This window comes from Haliaeetus leucocephalus, unplaced genomic scaffold (assembly GCF_000737465.1).
Source record: "Haliaeetus leucocephalus isolate CR32 unplaced genomic scaffold, Haliaeetus_leucocephalus-4.0 Scaffold964, whole genome shotgun sequence".
NCBI classification, from domain to species: domain Eukaryota; kingdom Metazoa; phylum Chordata; class Aves; order Accipitriformes; family Accipitridae; genus Haliaeetus; species Haliaeetus leucocephalus.
This window is the reverse complement of record NW_010973400.1, coordinates 384993-390992: the sequence shown is the minus strand read 5'-3', so window position 1 is coordinate 390992 and position 6000 is coordinate 384993. Positions and strand designations below refer to the sequence as shown.

Below are 6000 nucleotides of genomic sequence, written 5' to 3'. Positions count from 1 at the left end.
CGGGGCGGCGGGGCCGGCCGGGCCCTTCCTTCTTCCCTCCCCTGGCCCGGCGGGCGGTGTCGGGTCCGAGAGTCGCGCAGCGAGCGGCCCTGCGCCGAGGGCCTCGCCGAGCCGGTTGCCAGACGCCGAGCGCTGGTGTGTGGTGCGGCGGGCGGTGACCCGGCGGCCGGGCTGAGACGGTGCCTGGCTGAGCACTGAAGTGTCCCCGAGCCCTCTCGTAATGGCCGTGCAGAAGTCCGGCTTATAGGACCGTGCTCCGCTAAATAACGCTGGTGATTTCGAGGCGTAAGGGTCAGGATGGAGTAGCACGTCGCATGCAGCGAGGGATGCTTTGTACGCGCTCCCTTGGTTCTTCTTTCCTTGGATGGGGAGCAGACTTCGAGAAGCAAGTCCTAAGCAGTGTCTCCTTTTCCAGAAAATAACTGCGGTGATGCTACTTGCGGTGTTTTTTCCTATATGTCAGTACTTGCTCCTGTGAAGCATCTCTTGGAGCTGACTGACGCTTGTTATCTAAGCGGCAAGTTATAAAACGGGTAGGAAGAAAAAGTCTGTGGCCTGAAGGGCCTAAAAGTGAGGAAAATAAGATCATAAATTCTTAGAAGTTAAAAGTGAGATGAGATTTTTAAGTGGAAAGACGTGCCTCTTAATAGAGGAAATAATTGGTTTGGAAAAGCAGAGACTCTAGTGGGTGTACACACCCTCCTTCAGGAACCCTCTGTCTGTCAGCTTTGTTCTTAGTGCTGGTCCCAGAGCATCGTCATTGTTAGTAAATACAGGCTTGAAGGTAGCTGCTACAAAAGAGAAGAAATGCCCGCTCCAGACAGGAGGTGAGCAGCGAGTTCAGGAAGCGGTGTAAATGCTGGCATGGAAATGTACGGTTAAAGAAATTAAGATAATGATGAAGCACTGTTGAGGTATGACAGTTGTCGAGGGCTTTCTCGCTGGTAACTTTTTTGTTGTGTTTGCAAAAATGATGAAACGGCTTCTTTTCTTGCAACTTAAGTATAATATTAAAGCCTTATCATCAGAAGACTTGAATGATGCAGACCCTTATTTTTTAAGGTATAATATACTCCTGGCCCTCTGGGACTTTATGATGTCCAGTTAAGGTCTAAGAGTACATCCGCATGGACCTGTTGCAGAATCAGGATATGAATTTGTATTCTGTGTGTCTCAGAGACTAGAAGCCTTCAATTATTAATCAGGATTATTGCAGCTCCCTATTTTCTTGTGGCGCTTTCTTATGATGTCAGTGAGGGAAGTGGTCACATTTACAGAACTAGCATTTAATATTTCCTGTCATGAAATCACTGCAAGGATTGTATACAAGCAATTGAAGCCAGTGATTTTTCAAGAATCTTTGATGGTACCCTAAGCAGATGCTTGTGAAAAAGGCGAATCATATATGATTCTTCTTTTACCTCGTCCAACTCAGTAAGCATCAACTCAGCCTGCAACAAAGTGCAGCCCAGGAACTTTCTGGAACAGATGTACTGAAGACTTGAAGTTCCACAGTGGATTTCTTCTCTACCAACTAATCCTTGCCTTCAACCCATGTGGAGCTCTAGTGTTCTCAATATCCAGCCTCAAGTGGTTCTGTGGGTCAAATACCCACTAACTCAGGAGGCACCTCTTGGTTTTGAACACGCTTTCTGCTACTTCTGTTTGATATTTCCTCATTTTTAAATTAGAAGAGAACACTGATGGCTTATTACCTATTTATCTGCTTTGTGTGATTCACAAAGGCAATTACAATAAATTGTATAAGGGTAATGGTAAAACAAAATTTCCAGTATGACTGCCAAGCCAAAGAACTTAACAGTAAATTTGACAAGATTTACTCTAAAGCTTCCTCATAGCACTGATCTTACTGGGGTTTTTCGTATTGATAGCTTTGATTTCCTTTAAATTACATTTTTTCTATTAGTGTGATTTATTATCATGTGGGCACCTTGTCTGCAAAAAGGGGGTGGTCCTCATTTTGAATAATGTCTAGGTTATATTTACCAAGTACTTGGAGCAGAATTTCAGTGTTTAAGCTTCAGTGGTGTTGTGCATGCATTTGTGCAGCCAACATGCATGCCGGATATGAAGGACAGGTAGTTCTTGTGTATTTAAATGGGGCATGCTCTTAACAGTGGTATAACTATGTTTTTTCTGCTCTTGACAAACCACTGTGTAATACTGTGAATTTTCAGTAAAGTCCTTGACTAAATTTGATTCCAGCCTACACTTTGAATTATAATACTTAGATGTCCAGTAAGGTTTGTAAACAGGTTAACTGGGGGAAGTCAGTCATTCTGATAAAAGAATATTCATAATAGGAAACAAATGTGTAGTATGAAAGGTCTGAACTTAACAGAGTCTTAAGCTTGAAACAAATCTGGGATTTCACACCAAAATACTAGCTTGAGTAGATAGTCGACTAGTAAAATGAATGAGAGAACTGCTTATTTACCTAGCTAGGATTGCACAACCACCTAATGCAGCTGTGCATTGTGTGGTAAGTGCCTTGTTACCATATGTTAGGTAGTCCTGATGTGTCAGAACAATGTCTAACCAGAGATGCTGCAACTCCAAGTATAGCAGGATTTTTTTCCTCAGTATTCTCCCTTCCTCCTCATGCTGCTAGTAACCATGCTGTTCTTTTGGTTCTCTTCTTTTTCTGCCTCATCTCCTGCTTCTGTTTAGATCCTGTTCCTGTTGTCCTTTGTTTAGACAGGTCCTTTACTCAAGTTTCTCATTTAAAAAAAAAGTAACTGATACAAACTTTTTGTGGAAATCTGACCCCCCAAATTTTACCTCCCAAAAGAAATTATAGCACTAACTAAATGTTAGTACTAACTAAAATGGGTATCAGGTGATAACTGGATTATTATTTGCACCTGGGATGAACACAGGCTTTGTTTAGGTATTTGTACCTAGTTATGTGTTGTCGGGGTTTGGCAGGATTATTTTGATGGGAGGAGCTGGGTCCCTTTGCAAAATAGTGATACTTCAAGGGTTACTCTCGATTTGAGGAACAAGCTAGCAGTGTTTCCAGCATGGTGAATTGACTTGGATCCTCTTGTTACTAGAACTGTAGGCCTGTATGTCAGAGCACTGGCATGTGCAGGCCTTCCTGCAGCACTGGTTCTGGGAGAAACTTTTTGGCTAATGCACCACTTTCTCTAGCCTGACTGTTCAACTCCCTGTCTCATCCACCTAATCAGCAGAATGGTGAACATCACCATTGCTTCTTATTGGGAAGGACTTGGACGCCAGGCCTCATGTTAATAGTATAGACAATTATATTACTGTAGTGACTCAGAAAGGGATCTAATGCTATCTGATATTATTCTTTGTAGTCTCTCCTTTATGTCTCCTGTTCATTGATTCTCCTGTTTGATTTCCCTTGTCATTTGCACAGAGCTGCGTACAGCCTATTTGTTTTCATGTCTCTGCTCGCAGTGCCTTCCTAGCCTGTTTAGGTTAGTGAATGAGTATCAGAATGTACAGCTGCTGCAGTAACCATAAGAAGGAGGTGGTAAGCAGCAAACACAGGTTGAGAGATTACTGGAGAATTTTGTTGTGACTAGTAAGTTGGTCCACTGTAAGTAGACAGTATTTTGACTGATTCTTTTATGTCCTTGTTAGAAAGCAAGAAAACCATCAGTAGCTGGAGAGCTAAGTTGAAGGTGAGATAAACAGTTGATGTAAGAACACATGTAAGTTGAAATAATAAAATGAGAAGAAAAGAAAAAAAGTGTTTTGAATTCAGAGCATATGTTAGGCTAAGGAAGAACAACTAACATGGAAATATGGAAGAAACATAAAGAAATAAGGGATAGTTCTATAGGGAGATTCATGCTGAACAGCACAGCAAAGGATGGGGGAAGCCAAATGAAGGACAGCTTGATGCTAATAGGATTGGTTTAATTTTTTTTTATTTTATTTGATATCTGCTTCTTGCTAGTATTCATTATGGTCTTTGAGCTTTGCCTTACATAACAAGAATAAAGAAAGAATAGTGCTCTCCATTGAGTAGTGAATCTTATCCTGATAGAAGGTGGAAAAGGAGTTGTTTAATAAAAGATGAAATAGCAATTGCTTTTTACTGCTTTTGGCTGTCATTACTGCTGCTGAAAGATGGAAGTTTCTTCAAATGCTTAACTTCTGGGTGCTGTCGTTTGAATGCATATATAGGTTACCATTACTTTAAATTCTTGCATTTTTGTGTTTTGTTAACTGTTGTCCAGATTACCTGTGTGACTTGAATGGCTGTGCAACAGAAATGTCGGACTTGGTTGTTGGTTTTTTTTTTTTATGTAGGAGAAAAAATAAGAGTATAGAACATACTGTTGCAGAGCCAAATAGTTCTTTGACTTTTTTTCTTTTGAAAAGGTGCAAAGTTCTTGTTTTCCCTAGAGATAGTAGGAATCAAATGGCAAAGAAGCATCATCTTTGTTTAGCGAGCAAGCATTTTTTCCAAACCCCTTAGCCCTCAAACAAACCTGTTTGCATGTGCATGTTTTCTCTTAATACCGTTTTCAGTTTCTTCTCGTGCATGTGTCCTTGATTATCTGTTCTTTCACTTTTTTGTAGTATATTCTGCTACTTCTCTCTCTCCTATTGAAGCAATACCCTGTGAAAGGCCGTGTCAACTCTTCTCCCACATAATTCACATACCTGTTCAATTTTGAACGTGCTTCGTTTTGGGTGGTGATATGTGCTGAAGTTTGAAGGCCACTAATGTTTCTTTTCTCTGTATCCAAACATAAGCATGATGGGTTCTTGTTCATGAAGCATAACATTCCCACCTCTAACTTCAGCAAGATTTTAACCCAGTCTGTAATCATGGTGTTATATTTCAGTTTTGCCCAGTGGCTCCCAAAATACTGATGTTCAACATAATCCACATTCAAATAAACAGTTGAACAAATTGTGTGCTTTGCAGACTTTACTGTATTTGTGACAATTTTCTCATGCTGTCCATTCCGAACTGTGATTTATTTCCCTTTCATTTTCAAATGTAGAATTTTTGCTTTTTGCTTGGTTTTCTTGCAGGCAGCTGGGAAAGTTCATTTACAAGATTCTCTTGACATGAGTCTGCTGTTTCTGTGTAATTTTCTGGTCAGAGGAGACCTGGCATATTTTTCTCCCTAGAAACCTTCTTTACCATGAAGACATTGTACTTCAGCAGCAGCTTTTTATATTCTCTCACATAGAAATTCAATCTTTACTTGAATGAGGTTTTGCTAACATTGCAGTCTAATCTCAGAACATATATTTAAATTATATTTATTATACCTACCTGTTATTCATGCCCACCACCCTCTGTTTATTCCTCTGTAAGATTTCAGTTTTAAACTCCCCAAGATTTTCCTCTGGGTCCAATACTTCAATGCAGTATGTAGAGGAAAAGCTGTCTTTGAAAGTTACTTCACGTGTCCAGTAGATCTCAGTATTTTGTGCAAATGAACAGCTTTTTCTGCCTTTGGGACCAAAAAGTTTCTCAAAATCCCATTTTCTGTTCTGGAAAATACCCCATATTACACCAAATCAGATCATCCTATTTGTTTTCATGGAAATGTAGCCATTGTTACTTCCTTGAGTGCACTTGTTTCTTTAAGCAATTAATTTCTTGCTCATTTCTCTTTAGGTCATCAACATTAGTGGCTTTATGATCAGGCTTGCATACTAACTGGGAAATGGGGGAGTTGCTAGGAGTATAGCTACCACTTTCTTGTAATCTGTGGGATTCCGTGCCTTAATTATGCTTGTGAAGTTACTTTAAGAAAAACCAAAACAAAACAAACGTGCACTCTTCCGGGGTCATTTTTATGCTGGTAGCTCTGAACAGTTCACAAACAGTTTGTGATGCTTTAGCTCTTTTGAAGAAGTGAAAGTTACCGCCTGGGTATGATTAAATAGTTTGACAGGATATAATATGTAGGACTTCTTCCACTGTATGCTGAAATGTGTTTGATAAAATATATTCCACTTTTAGAATGTCATGTC

The 6000-nt window shown here is 40.1% G+C and overlaps 1 protein-coding gene across 1 annotated transcript in view; it reads left to right on the top strand.

Moving 5' to 3' along the window:
- The window catches only part of LOC104842134 (chromosome unknown open reading frame, human C2orf43), a 125086-nt gene that overhangs the window by 188 nt on the left and 118898 nt on the right, over positions 1–6000 (top strand). The gene's annotated exons all lie outside the window — the stretch shown is intronic.